This window comes from Rhyacophila brunnea, unplaced genomic scaffold, assembly GCF_057557595.1.
Source record: "Rhyacophila brunnea isolate RB1 unplaced genomic scaffold, BYU_Rbru_1.0 scaffold_16, whole genome shotgun sequence".
Classification (NCBI taxonomy): Eukaryota; Metazoa; Arthropoda; class Insecta; order Trichoptera; family Rhyacophilidae; genus Rhyacophila; species Rhyacophila brunnea.
This window is the reverse complement of record NW_028232816.1, coordinates 8,757,585-8,781,785: the sequence shown is the minus strand read 5'-3', so window position 1 is coordinate 8,781,785 and position 24,201 is coordinate 8,757,585. Positions and strand designations below refer to the sequence as shown.

The following is a 24,201-nucleotide window of genomic DNA, read 5'->3' as shown; positions in this document are numbered from 1 at the left end:
AAGTCAGTGCGATAATATTATGTGTGACGCATAAAGCCTAAAGACCGACATATAAAATAATATATTTATATTAATTTTACAAACGTTATGCTTATTCTTGAAATTTGTAGTATTTGCATGCTATTTTTTATACATTGCGATCTGTCATTTATGCATTTCGTTGTTTCCATTTGCTCATCGATAGGTAAATATTATTCTTAAAAATAATATTAAAACCGAAAAAAGACGCATGGCTAAGTCATCATTATTTTTAAATTTAATTTAAAACTCTTTTGTATTTTTTAATAGGTAGGTAAATTTTTTTTCTCTTCAAAATAAAACATTGGCGAGCCATGCAAAATCATCTCGCGTACCACTAATGGCATGCGTGTATAGGTTCGCAATCCCTGATATAATAATATGTACTAAAATGTTCAAATGTCTTTTATTAAATGAATGTGTCCTTTTTAAGTAGATACTTAAATAAAAATTAGCTTTAATTTTTTCAATCACAACAAAGGTAAAATTTGGTGCGGCTACCAGAAGTTTCCATAGAACTACTGCCAATGTCAATTGTGCGGCCACAGTTAAATTTCACGTAAGAACCACTGCTCTATAACTAGATACTGCTAAGATATAACAGTTTGATGTCTGAAATTGAGATGTAGAAATTTATTATATTAGAAACATTTTAAGTGAAAATTAAGTATATACACTGGAATCAGATCCGGTTTTTGAGTGATTGGACTACATAATTGGGATCAATCAACCCTCGTTTAATATAGGGGCTCGGCCTTACGTCACCACATGCATTGGATTATAAACAATGTTGAATCGGTAATAGAAAACTCAGGTTTTAATTTTCATCAGATGTTTGTAAAATATTTGAAAAAAATGAGCGATTTAATATATTTTTTAACCATGTCCGATCATATTAATAATATAGGCCTCCACAAAGTGGAAGTTTCTATTAACTTTATAATATAATTAATATACCTCGGTTCAAACCTTAATGACTCCGCCGTAAAGAAAATTTATATGCTGCATCGCCTTACTAAGATATGGAAAATCTGTAGCATCACAAAAACTGCTAAAAAAACTCATTAATAAATGATATTTTCCATTTTCTTTTACGACAGGCATATCCAACGCATCATCGCAGAGTGGATTTTATTCGGACGTACTATAATATGAATAGAGTCATGAAAATGCATGTACATTTAGTTGTAAAACATTATGATTTTATTATGTTTAAGGGGAAGGAGCAAATTGTACAGTGTTGCTTAATTTTAAAAATCCAATTAAACCTTGCGTAAGCCAAGCCACTATAAATATTTTTCCAAAAATATTCATCTATTTGTAAATTATAGTATACTTTTTTTATATATTTGTTTCTTTATTAAACACCACAACAGGCCGTGAAGCCCAATAATAGTGGTGAAACTCCCAAGTTTGAGGAATTTACATGTTAGATTATGTAAATATATTTTGACCTCACTGGGAATCGAACCCAGAACTCCGTGATGGAAGGCCAGCGCCTTGCGCACTGCACCATGCCATGAAATCATATATAATTTTTGATATTTTATAGGTAGAAGAATATTTTTTTAATCTATTATAGCTTAGTTAGGCACGGCTTAATGAATTTAAAAAAAATAACTAACACCATCTGTAATAATCAATAATTTAAACCATGCCTAAACCAAACCATAATAGTTTTGGTATACTGTGGGGCAATTCAACAAAAAATAGTGCACACTTGCTATAATTATTAATTTGTTTTCGTTGAATTAAGAATAGGTACAATATTTTTAAAAACTAAACAATACTATCTACAATGTGTAGTCTTAGTTCAATGAAAACAAATATGTGTGACTGACATAATTTAGTGTACACTATTTATGTCGGATATTAACAGTCTACCTAAACCCTTCGCTAATGTAACATATAAATTAAGACAGCATCATTAGTCATTATTGTCAAATAATTACCTGTCCTTTGACATCCTCTAAAATAACAGTGACAATAGAAAACGTATATTACTAATTTAATTTAATTTGACCACAATATATTCAGGTGGTGGCCCTAACTCAAAATAAATAAATTACCGTCTCTTGACCAGGTTCTGTAAGATGATAGTTTTTTTTTCTAAATCTGTGTGAAGTTTTGTAAAACGAAGAATAAAAACAACTTGGTTATATAAGCTCCCAGACTGAGCAATTAAAAGTATAGTCTCTCAGTTTTCTGATCAGAACACAACAAATCTCAAAATGGCAAAATTCTTCGTAAGTGACTTTTAATTATTATCTCAACCATTATTAATTACTTTAAATTTCTTGCAATTATATAATATGTTAAACTATTTATTTATATACTTAAATCATTCATCAAATAATCGTAATACAACTTTAAATGTATTGTAATTCTTATTAATACGGCAATTTTTAATTATTTGTAGAAGATATTCAGTACTTTTAAACGACAATCAAGTTTATGCAATAATATAAATCTAATGATTAGGGAGCTATATTATTTCTAAATCTATTTCAACTGATGTGATATCAGTAATATAATACATATTGTCATGATTTGGTCCAAAGTTAATTTAAACGTCCAGATTTTATTTGTTGAAAACGTTAATCTTTACATAATTCGTCGCAAGTAATTTTTTTTTATGTAATTACTTCACGCTTAGTGAAAAACAATATAATTTTTAAAAACGTCAGAATTATACGTATTAGAGAAAATCCCGGAAAAAAGTTAGACCAAGTAAGGACTCGAAATCACAACCTTTCCTTTCAGTAATTGCTCTATCTTATAAGCTATCAATCTTTTAAGTAATCAATGATGTACTTACTTAATTGTAACTGATGTCCAGTGCAAACCAAATTATATTACACTATTATTAATGATGATAAATTCATTATATTATATAAAATAAATAATTATAGAACTTTTTTTGTTAACAATAAATTCTTCATTTAAATATATTAAGTTTATTATATTTGTCTGTGAAAATCTTTCAATAACTTTAATTATAAATTATTTTTCATTCAAGACTGAATATAGGTACAATAGATTAAATAATGCTTAATTTAATTATATAAAGGTAAAATAATGCATGTGTCTCTATGTACTTTGAATAGGTAATATAAATTTCTTTATAGTAACACTTACTCAGAATTATTCAGTGCAATCTTTATAAATACATACAAGTTAGTGTTAATAATTAAAAGTCAAAAACGTTGATTTTTAATATAATTTTACAGTAAGGCCTTCCTCCCATGGAAATTCTCAAAAAAGATAAGATTAAAATTTAAATTAACAACCAGTAAATAGTTTGGAATCGCCAATGTGTCAAAATGGGGGTTGGCATCAAGGCCCGACTAATTTATAATCAGTTTGCAGCACGTCAGTGATTAGTAAGTTATAAGCCCAAGAAAGTGTTTAATTACTAGTAATTGGCAACGATTTCTTCCACGTATAATAAACATAAAAAACAGTAGCCACACACAATGAAGAAACATACTGATTTGTTTCATGAATTCTCCATTTCTCTACCCGCGCCTCACAGCATACTTTTGCAAGTGTATTAATTTAAAAAAAAATCTTTTAAAATACCGACAATCAAAACAAAAGAATTAATAGTATGTAAAATGATACTGACGTTATTGTCTTTAAGCTGCAAAAGTTTTAATAATATTGGTTCTGCAGTTTTTGAGTTATAGGCGGGCACTCGGACGAACAGACAAACCCAATTTTATTACTAGCGTAGATTGTTTACGTAGGTTCGTCCTTGGATGAGTTTTTCGTCTAAAAATAAATTGAATAGGTATCTACTCTTCCGTCATTATTTTATTGTAAAGGTACCGTATTATACTGTTAGACTGATCTCACAGGAAGAAATAGACAACTCTGTGTTTTAATTTAGCAATTTATGTATATTTTACAATTATAATTAAAAACAATTATTTGAACAATTTATTAAATCATTGAAATAAAGGTAAGTACTATATTTTCCAAATATGTCTTTGTATTGAAGATAATACCATTAAATCAATATTGTAAAATACAAAATACTAAAAAACACTTCAGAAAACATTGCTATTAGAAAAAATGTAGAAAAAGTGAGAATCGAACATCATTTTTACTGAGTGTTCTTGTCTTTTAAGCTATCGATCGATTTGTGATTCAGTTGAATTAAATTTCACATTAGATTAGGTATGTTTTGTAAGAAGTTTCAAAGTTATTTATTTTTAGTACATATTGAAAAATCAAAAAAAATACATAAAATTGTATCTAAAATATTTAAGGAGTTTTTGTACAAATGAATGTAAGTGTCAAATTTATTGTTGCCAAGAAATTATATATATTATTATATACTTCTCTTGACAATTAACGTAGAACTAATTTTGGTTTTTGAATTACATAGATTTAGCAACCTTTTGTCATAATATAGGTACTCATTTGCATAAACACTCAATAATTATAATTCATCACAAGTTAACTCTGTTGAATAAATGCATGTTGGGTATTAATACCGTGTTTTTTTATTACAGTTCATTTTCTTCGCCGTCTTCTTGGTGCTCGCCGCTTTCGTCGGTGCCGATCCTTACGGAGGACGCAAGGAGCACCGTGGTAAGGATCCATTTAACTTGGTTTTAAAACATTAACTTTACGATAATAATCATATCAAGGATTTAGTTGTTCTTATAATATATTTATTTTAATTCGCATGAATTATAATCATGCGTATGAACGTAATTTTTCTAAAGATTTTATCATATCCATTTGTTTTCAGCTTTGTCTGAATCGTCATTCAATCTATATTAATATTATTAATTCGTCAATTTAAAACATATAAGTTTAAATAACTTACTACTGCGGCTTCATCTAATTAATATCTCAAAAAGTACATTAAAGACGCCAATACTATTACATATTTTTTATCTGGAAACCATCTAAGTGGAATATATAAATGAGCGTTACAGGTCGATAAGGACTGCTTAATCTACAAACCGGCTAACTCCATTTGGGCAAATTGTTCAGGAAGGAAGGAGAAGAAACCTAATAATTTAACTATCAAGCGGAATTTAACAATTCCAAAAATATGCTTAGATTTATTTTACAAATAAGCTGCACTATGAATCAATACACTATTATTTAGCTTCCCTTTTATATATAACAAAAATTTATATAAAGAGAGGATTTGTTTCATTTACAATATTATAAATTTGGCACCTGCAGTTGGGTGTTTTGTGTGAAGAACGATAATGCATTTATTTATAAGTGTTCGCATAGAAAAGATGCTTTATAACAAAATGCCATTAAAATCTAATTGTTGGTCAAAAGTACAGTGAGTTTGTTTGCAGATTAAACAGTCATAATATGGCATTTGCGCATTGTCACATGTGCACAGATTTTTGAATCTCCGAGTATACGAGAAACAGGCAAAAATTCTTTTTGAGCGGTATAGAAAGACATTGCAGATTATAGGTTATCTTTTTATATTGTATGATATATTTCAATATCATATTGCCTCGTTTTAATTGTATTTACTGAAATTTACCAGCATCATAATATTATTTCCAAAATGCTTGTAAAAAGTGTATATTAATCAGGTAATTGTTTTTAAATGAACATATTATTTAAATAAAATTATTTTTACCGAACATATTTTTTTAATAAACAGGTTTAAAACACGTTTGGTGCCTTCATTAATGTACAATAAAAATTATATTATTTTAATACTCATAGTATATATTATTTAACAAATTATAATGCATCACAGAACATATTAATGAACAGAATTCCAATAGGCTATACTCTCATAGTAATGATATACTGAGAGTGCCTATTTTTCGGCAAAATGAAACCGTGTTTCTTGCGTATTACAACGCACAGTCGAATCTCGATTTTATTATCATTAACTTAACTATGAAACGTTATACCTACCATCGTGTTGCTTTTTGGTGAATAAATTGTTAAATATGAATTTTGAAAAGTTTCTTACGGACGCAAGATGGAAGTCCAACATGTATATTAAAAAAACATTTTTTTTTTGACAATTAATTAAATATTTTCGTAATAATATTATAATGTATTGTAGTTACCAAATTAGTAGGTAGCACAATAGGTTCTGCATTGGTTAACTAAAACTGTTTATTAATATTTCTGTAAAGTAACACTTCATCTACTTATTTTCCATATATATAAATACTTATTATATGAAGAAGTCATCAAAAAAATGTAGATATCAGAGTTTTTATTTACGAAAATCAATAGAAGTAAAAAATACAACTGTTATACGTAAAGAAGCTTACGTTTTCGGCAAAAACTTCATATCAAACTGACATTTTAATGAAAGTTGGTTTCAAAGAAAAAACTATGGTGGCATCCGAAATTCCTTATTAAGCACAAAAAGTCAATGCTTTTCATAATCATTAGATTTATTTTATAATTATATTTATGTCCACCATTATGTAGTAAGGACGCAAAGCTGGATGTTATGCCAAGCGAGATAACTGACTCTACCTATCTGGCTCAGATAATTTGTTATTATCATCAAAAAACTCAATAAATAGGTACACGTGTACTATAAACAACTCATTTAAATAACGTAGGTAATACAAATATCATTAACCCTATTCAGCATAGTAATTAAACCTTTTCTTAAACGGTTGCCAGATGTAATCTTACTACTGCTTAATGAAAACCTCCTCTAATTTCTTCGATATTTATTAATGCTTTATATCGTGTCTTTCCATTTTTCATCAAACCAATGATACCAGAGAATCACTAGAATTATGAATTCTTAATCATGTTTTCGACATCTTTATCATGTATATATGGCACTATTGTTTTTTATCTCTCCCCACACCAAAAATCAGTACTTGAAATGGAAAATTTCAGTAATTGGAACATTTTAAAAATCTTGCATCAAGTTATATTTGTTGAGTGTTGATAGTGATGATACGAATCTTGCTGTAGTCCAAAATTTTAGTGTTGACTTTATTAATCAAAGCAATAATATAATAAATTATGGTACCAAGTTTAAAATGTTATTTTTTCCCATTTAGACCAAGGTCATCATGGAGATGCACATGATTCCGCAAGCGGACATGGAAAAGGACATGTTTCCGGACACGCTGGCGCTGACCATGATGGACATGGATCTGTTGCTTTTGATGCCGGAGCAGGACGACAACACGGAGACGGACATGGAGCTCATCATTATTAATTTAAAAAAATAATACAAAATCCTTACACGCTGTATACTGATTCTCACCGATTCATGATTTATGAATGGATCTCCACTAAATTTATGTTTGAGTAACACGTCTTTGTATTGGACTGTTACTTCCTGAACACTTACTGAAAAAATAAAAAAAAAACCAAAAATAAAATCTTTCATTTTACAAGAAAAAAACATTAATTCTCTCCAAATCCCCTTTTCGTCTTCTCACTGGAGATCATGATCACTATGGAATTCAGCTGAATTCAAGTTAAATTTTCGCCATTTTCCCCTATTCTCTACAAGCCACGGGACACAAAAAACGGAGGTTTACAAAATTCTTGTTCGCAATTTTACATGCGGTATATAATTGCCGACTCAAGTAGAAAGCCCATACATTTACAACGACTGTTCCTACTCCCCCCCCCCCGTTGTTGTCTATGGATGACCTGTCATTGCCTGTCATTGTTCATACTGACGCGTCTGTCGTGTTCACACAGAGAATGGTTTGAATTGGATAGATGAGTTACATGATAAATAATACACTAGCATTAACACACCTTCTATAAAATATGTAATGCATAGATCAATGCTACATATTTTTTGGAAATCGATATTACCACCGGTTTTTGTGTGAAGGACTAGTCAGACATTGACAGCTGATGAATAACATGAATGTGTATTATTTATAAATAACAGTGATAGTTATTATATTATAGATAATATATTTGATTTAATTTTGTATAATTCAATTTGAAACGAGAAAAGGCGAATTAGTATGTCAAGCAATCTGGGATCTGATTTTGACAGGTGAACAGTGGACCACTCGTTGCTTGTGCAAAAAGATATGCTTAGGCTTTATTAATCTAAAAATGGCGCTGGGTATACTGATTCACACCGATTCATAATTTATGAATGAATCTCCACTAAATTTATGATTGAATGACACGTCTTTGCATTGTACTGTTACTTCCCCGAACACTAAGGCTAAGGCCACATAGGCAGGTACCTTGCTTGGTGGCTACGTGCTAGGTGACATATCCTAGCGAACGGACGCACACTATACTATGGCCACACTGCATGCTTCGCGCCAGTGAGTGAGTGTAGTGAGTTTCCCGGCAAACAAACGTGTTGGTTAATTATATTGTGTCACCTAGTAATTTCGCAAGACGGAGGATGTTTATTCAGTATGACAAACGTCAAAAACCGTTTATTTTGAGATTATGAATAATGACGCATGGGTGATTTTGGGCCGTAGTATGCCGATGGACGAAAAAATATCGCGATGCAGAGAGACATAATAAAAAAACTAAGAATAGATAAATACTTTTCTAAAGTGTTCCACCTTACCTTAACACTAAGTTGTTCCTCGGGTGTTATAGAACATCTGAAATGCGTATCAACCTTTTCTAATGTCTCTTTTAATTTGGCCAACAATAAGTTAGTCAAATGTTTCCTGATTCATCCTCAAATAACAAAAAAAAATCATCGTATTTCCGAGATTCCTTATAGAGAAGTTGAAACTCTCCAAGAATAAATACTTAGAGATGAATTGACATTATGCACCCAACAAGTTCAAATTTGAAACTTAAATTCTCTGTGAGAAGTAGCTTTCTGGTTAGTTTTGAGAGTGACATCGTTGTTGACTTGAGTGGTCCCAAATGTCAAATGAATTTGTACCTAAGCTCGTAGCGTGCAATGTGGCAGTAGTGTTTTTAGTAGACAAGCATAGCACCTAGTTCAGCACTAGCGAAGCAACTGCCTATGTGGCCTTAGCCTAACTATTATTTCAGTATTATGATACCTTGTCTTTTTTCACCTAAAAATAACATTTAGTGAACACATACAATATGTTATTAATAAGATAAAATAGTAGTATTCAAATTAAAAACATAGCTAAAGTTGGTACCACAAATATTATATCCATTGCAATATTCAAAAAGGTTTGATATTTTTGATGCACTCATAGATATTTATTCACAAACGTAAATTGTACATTGCCCAACTTCAGTTTGGGCAAACCCGATATAAAATCTCATTGGCTGAAAACCACTCCATACTAATCAGTCGATACCTCATTGGCTGCATACCATTTAATACCAATACACTGATTTATGAATAGCTATGAATGCTTTACGAACTATCAGGTATCGGCTCTCGTGGTGCAGTGTGTAAGGTGCTGGCCTTTCATTCGGAAGTTCGTGGTTCGATTCCCGGTGTGGACACAATATATTTATGTGATTTTCTCAAAGCCTGTTCTACACAATATGTTCTTGTGGCTTTAGAATACGATTACTGTGAAGTTTGAGACTTCGTAAGGTGAAATAACTCGCTACCGTAAAGCATCGCCGTCAGAATTCATGCGTCGGATAGACATAAATAATAAACAAACCCATACAACCTTTTGTCTATTGTTTTTGTTTTCGTAGGAACAAATAATTTAATTAAGAAAAAATTAGCTGTTGTTATTAAATTTAATGGTTACGTTGCTGAAAAATCAATGTTTACGGAGTTTTTTATATGTGGATTATGTTTTTTCACGTCATTTTTCGGCTATTTCTGATTACTGTCGAACTAGATCTTCTTGTCAACGTGTTAAAACTGTGAACCAATAAGCTCCTCCTGTTTTTAACAGCACTTCGGCTGCAACGACTTCCAGTTATCGACGAGCTGTCCACGTGTTAAAACTGTGAACTAACACGCCCCGCCCCTCCTATTAAGTTAATCGCACTTTGAGTACAGCGACTTCCGGTTATTGCCTAGATCTTCTTGTCGGACAGTATTCTTACGCATTTTTTCATATACATTATTATGTTCAAAAACATATTGCATATTTGTCGCAAATTAAATCATCTATCGCTTTTTCTGTATCTTTTTAGCAAAAGCGTTTGTTCGACTCTTATAATAAAATTATTACTTAATTAATTAAAAAAAAATTTAATTCACTATAATTTAGAAACTCGAAAACAATACTTATGATATTATGTTGATTTACTTTTATTAGAAACCTATCAAAACTCTTATACTATGATTAGGCATCAGCAGCGAAGCTTGGAGGTAGGCTGTTAAGATCTGCCATAAACAGTGAACATTAAACTTTGTTAGTCAAAAGTATTTGTTTTTATTGAATTAAGACTGTAATTTACAGATAGTATTGGGTAGTTTTTAAAAATCAATTAAACCTTGCCTAAACCAAATCATAATAGTTTCGTTATATTTTGGGCGATACGATATAATTGTGCACACTTTTTCATTAATACTTATTTGTTTTCGTCGGATAAAAAATACATATTACGTATATTGATGATTTAATTTTTTGTAATTTATTAAACCCTGCCTAACCAACCTATAATACGAGGTAAAAAATATTATTTATATTATTTTGTTATTTTATGACTATTATTTATTATGGCTTGGTTTCGCAGGGTTGAATTGGATTTTAAAAACTAACCATCACCATCTGAAAACGAAATAAATACGTTAAACTGACAAAGTTTACTGTGCAATATTTATGGCGAAACTTAATAGCCTATCTCCAGTCTTCGCCACTGGTAGGCATACGCAGGTCGTAGGATATTACATACAAATCGGCTTCGAATGGCGATTCTGCTAGTTGAATTCAAATACCATTCATACACCCGTGAGTCTATTCTGTACACATCGACCGAAAAATAACTTTTGTATATTAAGCTGTGTGAGCCATGGATGGGATTCTCAAAATTTTACAAAATACTTTAAGGGTTCCGACTAACAAAATAGGTTCGGATACCCGGTTATACATACTCTTGTTATGAGGTAGCTACGATATGGTCCAGTGGGTTTATTTTATACTTGTCTTATCGACCGCTGTGGGTCTATTCTATACTTATCGAACACTAAATTGATAAATAGTATCAAACTTAGGGTAGGTTTGTATCAAAATATTAGCGTTTATTGTAACAATTACACGAAGCTGGTTTTTATTGTTGCAATAAGTGCGATATTTTAACAGCAGCAAGATAGGTGCTGTTAAAATATATATATAATAGATAATATTTATCACTTTATCACTTTAGCGGTCGATAAGCATAGAATAGACCCACTAAAGTGATAAAGTGATAGATATTATCAAACTTAGGGTAGGTTTGTATCAAAGTATTAGCACTTATAATTATAAGTATTAAGTTTAGTTATAAGTAATCATAATTACAATATGTTGGTTGTAATTGTTGCAATAAGCGCTACATTTTAACAGCGCCTCTCTTGCTGCTGTTAATAAGTATTATTTATGAGTAAAATTATATATCAATAAATAAATACATTTTGTGAATGTTTAATTCATCATGAGCACTTCTGAATCGATTATAACCGCTGTATGGCAAAGATGAGTTTTGGTCCAATAGAATAATCATGTGCTATAATATGAGATACAGATGAATTGGGTACGTTTTCATTAACCTAATCCACTGTAATATTAATTGACTCAGGTAACGGCTTATTTTGTTTTGTTGCCTACGCCCAAGAAGTATAACTTCTAACTTCTAACGCGCGTACATAAGTACAAACACCGATTTTTATTTATGTAACCAATGCAGCATAATGTGAAAATCGATTTCAAATTAACTATAAGGAAGCCCACGTGACTTTTTCATATCACTTGATTCGGATTGCATCATTCACGACCTGCCGTAAGAGTGTGAGAAAGAGAAGATGTGAATCCTCGCGTTTTAACCTTATGCGTTTCCTTTTACCGTCACGCAGTAAGCTTTTTACATATATTGAATATTGCTTGATTATGCCGGTTCTCACATCAAAACTCGTCTCGTGTACTGAACAAACATTCCGAGAACTGAGATCCAGTGTTGCTTGTGAAGACTGCGAATCTTCAATGTAGAATTGGAGAGATCCATGACGTCGGTTAGTAATTTAAGTAGTAGGTACCTACTTTGATTTAATAAACAAAACCCGATTGCCAATCGTAGCTTGATTTGTAAGAGCGCTGATGAGCAAGTATTATAAAAGGCTAAAAGTTAAACTTTGTCGTAATTAGTATGTCACCTTATAGCATAGTGGACAATGGCGCGGACGGGGCGTAAACCCAAGAGATGCAAGTTTGATTTCTGCCGCGTGTCTTACTTTTTTCAAAAAGATTTTTTCTATTGGTTATAATATTATATTATTATATTTTCTCAGAAGTGTTTTTCAAAATCATGTATGTTCAGGTATATACGTTATAACTTATAACTAAAAATATTTGGCGAAAGCTGGACGTTCGTTAGTAAAAATTAAATAATTAATATTCCTTGATTTAATACACAACAATCGATAGTCAATAATAACGCAATTTGATAAGCATTTCATGTATGACCTACTAGTTTAATCGTTATTAGATAGGAGGCTCGTGGCCTAATTGGTAAATGTACGGATTGGCGCAACACCAATGGTTATACGGATTCAAATCCCATCGAGATTCGTATTTTTTTCAAATATAGTTTTTTCTAGTGGGTATATAGATATCTGAGGTGTTTTCAAGTTATGTATGTTCAACTATATATTATATTGTAAATAATGAAGGTAAGTAATAATATGTATTGATTGCCTTCTTACTTCAGTGCATAATCATTGAATTAATATTAAAAATAATATACTAGACATACGAGACTTGTCAAGAGTTAGTGAATCACCTTGAAGTATGTTTTGGCTAGGGCTGCAATAATTATTATGTCGTCTCGCGGAATCGACATCTGAAGAGATCTATCTACAAGAAATCTGAAGGCTTAATTTTATTATACTAATTTCAACTAAAGGTTTATCGAATCGCCGAGGAAATGGGCATCTTGGAGATAGTTATAGTTTGGAAAATAACTCTATTGGTGATAATAAATATTGGTGTAAGGTAAGGTTAGGTTATGTGTCAGATGAAAGTTGAAATTATTTTAAAATGACTGCAGGTGCTGCTCGGATAAGAATTTTTTCGTTTCGTTTGCAATGAGTTATGGGCGTGTTAACAATTAACATTCTGAGTAAAAATGGTGTGTAAATATTTGAAGCAGATCCTGTCTTTAATCGATATGATCAATAATTTAGTCTAATCGAGCCTCGTCCACTATATATGTCACTGGAAAGAGAAATGTAGGGTTTTACTTTTAATCTGTTCGTAAAACATTTGGAAAGAATAAGCGATTTCAATATACTTCGGTTCAAACCTCAATGACTCCGGAGAAAAGGAAACGCATATGCTATGTCGCGTTACCAAGATATGAAAAACCTGCACCATCACAAAAACCACTTTAAAAAGTTTTCGTATACGGCAAGAATATCCAACGGATCCATCGCATGGATGAATTTTGGTCGCTTGTACCATAGGAATTGAGAATTTGTTTTATTTATTTAGGTCAACCGACAGGAACGATCACAGAATATATTTATAAATATAGAATTCAGAAAAAAATAATATGACGTGATGGTCCCAATAACAGGCGGACACAAAAGGCACAATAAATCAAATTAAATAAGATCAAATATTATGTACCTACAGCTGTAATGAATATAATTGGAGAGTTATTGAAAATCGTTGAAGAAAAATAGAGAGAAAAAAAAACACAAAAACATAGAAAAGGAAACATAGATAAGACAGGCAATACAAGAAAAGAAAAATACAATTAAAAAAAACAATAAAAATAAGCAGTCGTCCAGATACAATTAATTAGTCGTGGATTTTAGAGAGCCGGAGTGCAAAGTTATGAAACGTATACTCTAGTATGATAATATTTGTTTTACTATATGTTGCAATCCAAATGACATGATTAATAAAATTTATTGTAGGTTATGTTGGATGTTTAACATTTCAATACAAAATTTTTGGGTTCGGACATATCCGCCAGCACGATCATACCCGAATTTGACCGACATTTATACCAACCTAAATTTTCGTCGTATTATGAATTTACCAATTAATATTGTAGATAACTGCCGGTTGACGTCAATAACCGTCCTGTGCATGGAATACCTTCCGTGTTAATTTAACCCAATGATAATAACGGAAACGTGCTAAAGAGAAAAAGAGAGGACGTAAATACCTCGCTTTAAACTTAGTCACATTTTCTCTTACCGTCGTGCAGAATGTATCCTGAAATTTGTACGTAAACAGTTCACTGCAGGACATTTATTCGTGTGCCGTAGTACGTAAAACATGAGTATATGACATAAGTATTCCACGATGAACTGCATACGTACAACTTACATGTAACCCGTGCAGAAGGCCTTTTGCAAAGTAAGATAATGGTTTGATGGTGAGTGGAGTGTCCAAAAGAATACCAAAACTAATCATTTTGAGGACGGATAGGATATCAATTGAGTATTTCATTTTGATAGTAAAATACAAATGTTGTGGTTTAATTTATAACACCTCTTTGTTCTTAGTCAAATATAATAAAATATGTTAATTGGACAATATTGTAGAGTGTAATAGGTCACTGTCAGTTTGACACCGAGCGAATCTGATAGGAAGAGGAGAATAATCCACTCAGTCACTTGCAAGATACACGTTCTTCAATTCTTAGGTCACATTGGTAGAAAAGATCAAAGTAGCATAGAAAGGAGAGTGACCATTAGTGGCGTCGTTCAAGGGAGAAGGTCACAAAGGCGTGCAAATAACGTAATATTAATTAGGATAGCGTAATCACTCAGCAATATCAAACTTCCTGTTCTTTGACGACCAACAAAACAGAGTGACAATAGAAAATTACTATTGAGGGTGGAAGGAAGTTCCGCAGACAAGTGCAACGTGTCAATAGCATTTAAGTCATATTTAAGAAAACCTAGAAATAAGTACATCTTATAACTAATCTTAAAGTGTATTGCAAACCTAAATTTACAACAATATAAATTTTTACGATCAGTAAACCCGTCCGTGCGAACAGACGTGTAAGCATTTCCAGCAGTCCGAAGGAATGCTTACGTGTCAGGTTTCACCTGTCGTATTACAAGAATTAACAAGTAAATGGTGCATTTCTGCTACTTTGTCGTGAGAAATCCATTATTTAATTGATAAAATTTATGTCATAGACAAATTTTGCAGACAACATTCTAGGAAACAATCCACGGTGTGGGAACAAAACAACGGCAATCAACCCACGCCGTTTCTGGCATTTCTTTTGTCTTCTTTTAATATAAAAACAAATGTCACAATACAACAGTATGCTAGTATCTTCAAATCATTCAAACTAATTACACGCTTCTCATTTCGACGTAAAGTAATTTTCATTGCAAACACAATCTTCGTAAATATTATTTGTAAACTTCTCGTTGTACGATCTGTAATTGAATTTGTATTTTTGTTGTAAGGGATAATAAATTTGGGCTACTTTATCACGCATCAAAACCCTTCTGTTCATTCGTAACCTACCTATCATCACACTCCCTTACCACACTATTATTAATTATTGAACATACATAATTCTAAAAACACTCATTAGAAAATATAGCCATTAGAAAAAATCTTTTTCGAAAAAGTAAGACAGCCGGCAGAACTCGAACCTGCGTCTCTTGGGTATCGCGCCCTGTGCATTACCACAATGCTATAACTTTTAACTATTGGCGCTTTTAAATTCCTGCTAATAAGCGCTCTCCAAATGGAGTTACGGTAGGCGATCGATTTTTGTATTATGTATAGTGATAATGCACAGGGCGCGATACCCAAGACACGCGGGTTCAATGCGGTGTCTTACTTTTTTCGAAAAAGATTTTTGAAGTTATACTTCTTTTGGCGCGTTTAGGAAATCAGATCAGAGTGTATTTTTGGCGTGTGACATGTAACACTTAATTTATTTTTTCATACGAAAAAAAACTCTCGATTAGATTCGAACCACCGATTGTTCGGTTATCAGCCGAACAAACTGACTAACTTTACGCCACGGTATGGTACTGCAATCGTGACGATTATACAGTATATTATTATAGTTTAGAATTGTACCGTTGCCTAGGCAGCAAATTTATTATTGTCGGCCATTTGCACTTTCTTACGTAAAGAAACGATTAAACGCCAGAGCGACAATTGGTACTTTAAAAATAAAAACAACGAGAATCCATTATATAATTTAGTAATATAAGTTAAAGTTTATAAAATTAAACAAACGGCGTTCTAATAACCGGTTTTTTTTCTTGAGTATGTAATAATTTAATAAGATAATTAAGAGCTCATCAAAGAATCTAGTTTATCACAAGTTTTGTTTTTGTTTTGTTACGCCAAAGAAGTATAACTTCTAACGCACGTACATATGTACACACACAGATTTTTTTTCTTTTGTCTATATTTTCTCATGTGTATTTTCAGAATTCTGTATGTTCATTAATTAGAATGGTAAATTCTTAAATCTTGTGAATTATTCGTTGATTAAAAGAAATAATTAATATTATTAATTCAATTAAATCTGATACCAACATATTCAGGTGGTGACCCTAACTCAAAATAAATAAATTACCATCACTTGACCAGATTTTGTAAGATATTACTTTTTTTTCGAAATCTGTTTGAAGTTTTGTAAAACGACGGATAAAAATAACTCGGGTATTATATAAGCCCCCAGACTGAACATTTAAAAGTATAGTCTCTCAGTTTTCTGATCAGAACACAACAAATCTCAAAATGGCAAAGTTCTTCGTAAGTAACTTTTAATTATTATTACTTCACATTTCGTCCAATTATATAACATAATATGTTTATACTTAGTTAATTTATTTACTTAAACCATATTATCAAACAATCGTTAATTAAACTATTTCCGACCATGTCCGATCGTAATAGGATAATATGGGCTTCCATAGGGTGGAGGTTTGTATTGACAGATTATGTTTTATTGTATTATAATTTTTACGAATGTCAATACGTTCATTTTACATTATTGTACTCAGTAATTATTAAATTGTCAGGATTCATTCCAAATTATGAAATTCAAGTTAATCATTAAATAATTATTTGAATTGAATTTCTAGTGAATGTTCTTGTCTTTCGAGTTTTTGAACTGTTTTGAACTGAAGAGCTCTGAACATATACAGTCAGCATATTCTACACACGTGACATCGAAGTGAAATAATGCAGAGGCTAGCAGATATCTCAATAGCAAACTCCATCAAAAGTGATTCGCAATTTACCGAATATTCATGTATATAATTAGCAGGTCATAGTTGTTGATGAGTGGCTTAGTCTTCATGCCTATTAGTATCAATCATTATCTCCATCTGATCAGTAAGCTTCGTGTAAGTTACTCCTGTCTCACGAGTTTGGACCTCGGGACAATATCATAAGTATTGTCATAACGCGCTTGTAACATTCTTTTGTACGACTGTTTACGCTGCAAATAAAACTCACTCCTCCATCCATCGGAGCTATCACCAAATCTCGAGGTCTCACCTCTCCTCCTGAGGACTTTCCATCTACACCTCCTGGTCATACCCAAGCACTATGCCCTCGTCTTTTTAACCACGAGACCCGCAAAGGACCTATTTTTACAAACACTCCTAAATAACTATAAGTCAATACATATTTACTCTGTCAAGTAAATGCACGTTGGGTATTAAAAACATGTGTCTTTTTATTACAGTTCATCTTCTTCGCAGTCTTCTTGGTCGTCGCCGCTTTTGTCGGTGCCGATCCCTACGGAGGACGGAAGGAGCACCGTGGTAAGGACCGATTTAAGATCACCAATCTTATCTTATAAAATTCCTCAATTATCATCAATGAATCTAAGTTTCAGTTCGCTGAGTCATAAATATGTAATAATCAAGGTATTATAACGATTTTTTCTATCCACCTGATTCTAACGTAAAGTAGTTCACTGTGTGGCATGTCATCAACAACTGACTTATACTAAAAAAGGAGCATTGGACTCTTAAGGCTCTATGTATGCATCGTAACTATGAAATTTACCTCCAAAAACCTTACGACATACTAAACAATAAAACAACACAAGAACACTACAAAAAATATTTATTTTTGGCCATAAAGAAGATTAAAGATATAAATAGAGGAACATAATTAACTACACATCAGTGCAACTAATCCTCCAACTACCTTGTACGAAAAAGCAAAGGCATGGTTATTTATATAGGTATACTTATGTAAAAAAAACGTAAAGTAGTTTTTAAAGATATATTTTATAATTTAGTCATAATCTTACACAATCTCTTGTTATATGTAGCAGACTGACAGATTTTGTGTCAAGAATTTAATTTAATAACTTACCACTAACTTTTTCATCAGTACAGTTAAGTAATGTATTTAGTAATACCAAGAAAAGAAAGGATCATAACCACCAGCTTTGAGAAAATCATATAAATATATTGTGACCTCACCGAGTGTCGATCTCGGGGCCCCCGGATGAAAGACCAGCGCCTTACGCCCTGGACCATGAGGGCCACCATTATCACAAAAAGTAGATCGACGACCCCGAAGCTTTTATAATTCATAATATATTAGTGATGATTACAGATCAGTAGTATCATTAATAACTGAATATAATGTATCGTTAGCTCATTAGCACATGTGCACTGAAGTGTGAGTCCCTGAGTACACTGGAAATATGCAAAAAAACATTTTTGACAGAAAAACGTTGCTGATTTTTATGTCAAATCTTTTTATATTATACTAGCGAGTATTCGGCATGCAGTGCAATGCCACCCAAAGAAAGAAGAAAATGTTTGTGTTTTAATTATGTTTATTGAAGTGCTTATGAATACACAATATTTTTTGTTTTTCCGTCTGGTGCGTACACGAATAGATCAGAAGTTTTTCCAACGCGTGAGCAGGCCACGAACAGCTGTCCATGTGAGAAGCATGGATTTTCCAAATTTGGTATAGGAACGCATACAAATAGAAGAAGATAGAATAGAATAAAAAGAAGATGGTTGTACCTTTTAATTCAGAAACCCTCGCGGGTGTGCGCATAACAACTGACAAAAGTTTCATTGCAATCGAATGAATGGTATAGGAACGCGTACGGGACAGACTAACAATATATATTTTTATAAATTACAATATAACTAATATATTTTTTCAATATCTTGATCGAAGCATGGTTGATGATTTTCATTTTTTCAGTATTTACCAGTGGTGAAGGCTCTACAGTAGGCGATTATTTTTTAAAGCCTACCTTCTAAGAAAAATAAATCTTCAAGTAAAAAATTTAATTTAAAAAATAAATAAATACACTGAAAAATCTAAGAAAATTGAAAGAAATCTATCGTCAGAATTTAGAAGTAGTTATATTGTATTTAGTAAGCTTTATAACCATAACTAGCGCGAATAAATATTTCGAGGGAATTTATGATGTTTTTTTATGCGTTTCAGTCACGTGACGCAAGTCACTGTCTGGCTTTTTATTCTGAAATCATAGATTGTTTAGTTAGCACTTACATCCGAAAGAGCACATTTTTTCAAAATAATTAATAATAAAAGATGATTTAAGAAATAAAATGTATGAGATTCAATCACATATAAATATTGATTGTTTTTCGCAATTTTTATTTAACAGTTATTAATCAGTTATCTAATATTGTATCTAAGTCTGTGTTTTAAATATAGAAGTATTTTAAAATGTCTAATTTTACGGGTTAAATTGTAAATTGTTATGGAACATAATATTATTATACACATCAACGGATATTTGATGATAGGTAATATATTTTGAGCGTATGTTACGTTTAGAAATCTTTAGGAAAATCCATAATTCAAACTAATTGCTTATTTATATACTAATTATATCAAACTAATTGAGCTTTTGAAATTTCATCGACTTAGTGTACCTATTCATCAGTAGTAATATTGTGTTATCTTCTTATTTCCCGTAAATATATCTGACAAGCGTGGTTACACCACAGCCTCCCTTTTTCTAAAAGTCACCCTTTGCCACTGGTATATACATGCATTATTGTTTGTTAATTTTTCATATAAAAATCTTTTTTTAACATTGTTCTGTTGAAGGTGGAATAAATGAATCAATGTATAATTTACAGTCAATATACAATTTTTATTAGAATTTTAAGGGAAATATATTTTTAACGTGTGTGCAATATTGGGTATCTCCATAATTCAATTTTTTTTAATGTTACAGTATTATTAAAAAACAATTTTGACCAACTATTAACACACTCATACAAATTTATTTATTTTAGTTTTCAGGAATTTCTTACTGCTGCAAGACGGAAGTCAGGTCCATAAAATATGGATGTAATTTACATCCATCTTTTATGGGCCTGACTTAACTTCTGAAATTGATGTAATTCCTATATTTAGAATTTAAAAAAAAACCGATTCATATTTATTGTAGTGTGTATTAAGCAATGACATTATTAATGGGCAACGCACTCAGTACAGTAGCTAGCAAGTAAATTTCCGCAAAGCGACATTCGCACATGTATAGGTAGATGTCACGTGACAAAATTTTGCAATTTCCATTATGCAATATAACGAATCGGGAATTTATAGCAATATCACCTTTATTGTAATAGCGTTAGAAAAGTGTTTCTAGTGTCAATATTCATTTGAGCGAGCGATATTGATATTAAATTATGAATTATGCCATTCGTCAGACCCGACAAAAAAGTGAGTGTCATTTTTTTCCAGATGCTTCGTCCATATTAATTTCATATGTATTAAGTTACCAAAATAGTAGGTAGGGAAAAATTCAACATTATCGATTCTTGAAAATGGCAAACTATTTATTTTTGTATAGTGCACTACATCTTTCATTTACTACATTATATGCATCAGTCATCAGAAAAAGTCGTTAAAAATGTCATGTTATCAAAATAGTGATAATAGTCATTTTATACAATATATTAATCAATAAATAAAAGTAAAAATGTATCTGGTTCTGTATATTATTTATTATCATAGGGTGACTAAATAACTTAACTCATTCGCTGCTGACTAGATAATGACCACCTTTAAAATGCACGTTAATTACATAATCGGACAGATCGGCCGCCGGGGCATTACGCGCCAGGTGCGCCTTCAGCGTCCAAAGTATTAATCGGTATATACTATTTAAAAACATCCCATTTAAAAGTGCGTGGGTAATAAAAAATTATTGCCGGCATAGTAATTGAATATTTTTTTTCAATCGCTTGCCCGAATCATTAACATCTATAATCTTTTACTACTTTATGAAAACCAGAGAATAAAATATAATCATGAATTATTCTTAACCTTGTTTTTGACCCATAAAACACGTACATAGTACCTATTGTCGTTTTCTCTCTCTCTCCACACCAATTTAAGAAATTGGAACGTTTAAAAAATCTTGCATCACGTTATATTTGTTTAGTGTTTCAAATGAAAAACTAGTGTGACATCCTAAATCCCTACCACAGGAAGTTATTAAGCACCAAAAGTCAATGCTTTTCATTATAATAAGATTTATTTTATAATTATATTTATATTCATCACTGTGTAGTAAGGACGCAAATCTTGATAGGGCAGTGCTCGAAATAGACCGGAATGCACCGGAGCGCTGCTCGTGAAGTTCTAAAAGATACCGTTCCGGCTCGTGGCTTCTTTGAAAGTTGCGTTCCGTTTCATGTTATTGAGATAATATTGCATGTAGGTATGTAGTTTTTAAAGTTGTTAGAACTGATTCGCGAAAAAATACAAGGTCTATAATATAATATAGACTGTTCAGTCTTCAGATGTGTTTACAAAAAGGACTAAAGAGGCTACAGGTCCAGGACCTTAAATTGGTAGGTCTCCGGAACCTGGAATCACAAAAGAACCTTGCAGCGAAGAAATAAACACATATACGAGCTTCTAGAATTTTGAAGATAAGAGCCCAATTCTAAGAAAATTGACGAAAAATAAGTGATTTTGCAAAAATGAGTAGGTACCCATTTAAAAAAAACTACATTTTAATGTTGTATTGCCCCCCCCCCCCCCAAATGTGTATTAGCGCTCCTTCAAGTATTAATGAAACCATGATTATTAGGCATATCGCCCTTATGATATCCAAAAAATATTTAACATAATTTGATATTTTTGAATTATTATTCAGCGCTCCGGTTCGTAAGATTTTCTATTTCGAGCACTGCAAGCAAGACGACTGGCCGTCGCTAGTTGGCTCAGATAATTTGTTATTATCATCAAAAAACTCAACAAATAGGTACACATCTCATTTAAATAACGTAGGTAATAAAAATATCATTAACCTTATTCAGCATAGCAATTATTGAACCTTTTTTTAAAAGGTTTCCAGATTCCTTAATACATGTAATCTTACTACTGATTATTGAAAACCTCATTTTTTTCGATATTTGTTAATGCTTTATATCGTGGTCTTTGCGTCGTTACTCCATTTTTTATCAAACCAATGATACCAGAGAATAACAAGAATTATAAATTCGATATCTTAATCACGTACACACTGTCGTTTTTTTATCTCTCCCCACACCAAAAATCAGTACCTACTTTCCCGAAATGGAAAATTTCAGTAATTGGAACGTTTTAAAAAACTTTCATCACGTTATATTTGTTTAGTGTTGATAGTGATGATACAAATCTTGCTTTAGTCCAAAATCTTAGTGCTGACTTTATTAATCAAAGCAATAATATAATAAATTATGGTACCAAGTTTAAAATGTTATTTTTTACTCTTTAGACCAAGGTCATCATGGAGATGCACATGATTCCGCAAGCGGACATGGACAAGGACATGTTTCCGGACACGTTGGCGCTGACCATGATGGACATGGATCTCTTGCCTTTGATGCCGGAGCAGGACGTGGAGGTCAACAACACGGAGACGGACATGGAGCTCATCATTATTAATTTTTAAAAATAATACAAAATCCTTACACGCTGTATACTGATTCTCACCGATTCATTATTTATGAATGGATCTCCACTAAGTTTATGATTGAGTGACACGTCTTTGCATTGGACTGTTACTTCCTGAACACTTACTGAAAATATAAAAATAAAACTAAAAAAAAATCTTTTATTTACAAGAAAAAAACATTAATTCTTCCCTAATACCCCTTTCGTCTTCATCACTGAGAATCATGACCACCATAGAATTCAGCTGAATTCCAGTTAAATTTTTGCCATTATCCTCTATTATCTGCAAGCCACGGGACACAAACAACAGTGTTTTTCAAAATCTTTGCTCGTAATTGTACATGCTGTATACTGATTCACACCGATTCATGATTTATGAATGGATCTCCACTAAATTTATGATTGGATGACACTTTTTTGCATTGGACTGTTACTTCCACGAAAAATAATGCAGGTGCTTTGCTTAGTGGCTACGTGCTAGGTGACATATCCTAGAGAACGGACGCACATTATACTATCACAATAGCCACACTGCACCTCGCGTCCTGAATCCTTGCATTTTAGCCTGATACATTTACTTTTACTGTTGCGCAGTAAGTTTTTTACACAAATTGAATATAGTTTGATTATGCCGGCTCTCACATCAAAACTCGCCCGTGTGCCGAACAAACCTTCCGAGAACTGAGATCCAGTATTGCTTGCGAAGACTGCGAATCTTCAATGGAGAATTGGAAAGATCCGTGACGTCGGTTAGTAAATAAAGTAGTAGGTACCTACCTTGATTTAATAAACAAAAATCGATTGCCAATCGTAGCTTGATTTGGAAGATATTATAAAAGGCTAAAAGTTACAATTTGTCGTAATTAGTATGTCACCTAGTAGCATAGCGGACAATGCGCGGACGGGGCGTAAACCCAAGAGATGCAAGTTTGATTCCTGCCGCGTGTTTTACTTTTTTCAAAAAGATTTTTTCTATTGGTTATAATATATTTTCTCAGAATTGTTTTCCAAAATCATGTATGTTCAGGTACATACGTTATAACTACAAATATTTGGCGAAAGCCGGGCGTCCGTTAGTAATAATTAAGGTGATTAATATTCCTTGATTTAATTCCCAACAATCGATAGTCAATAATAACGCAATTTGATAAGCATTTCATGTGTGACCTACTAGTTTAAATTG

At 31.9% G+C, this 24,201-nt stretch overlaps 2 long non-coding RNA genes across 2 annotated transcripts; both read left to right on the top strand.

Annotated features, from left to right (window-relative positions):
* The first annotated feature begins 2,207 nt into the window (after nucleotides 1–2,207).
* LOC147074316 (uncharacterized) lies at nucleotides 2,208–7,385 on the top strand. Its single transcript, XR_015070186.1, has 3 exons — nucleotides 2,208–2,264; nucleotides 4,539–4,617; nucleotides 7,059–7,385. It is a non-coding gene; the product is annotated as an uncharacterized LOC147074316 (long non-coding RNA).
* Nucleotides 7,386–16,796: 9,411 nt separating this feature from the next.
* Nucleotides 16,797–23,161, top strand: LOC147074315 (uncharacterized). The gene is made up of 3 exons (XR_015070281.1): nucleotides 16,797–16,853; nucleotides 17,794–17,872; nucleotides 22,840–23,161. It is a non-coding gene; the product is annotated as an uncharacterized LOC147074315 (long non-coding RNA).
* Nucleotides 23,162–24,201: the final 1,040 nt, after the last annotated feature.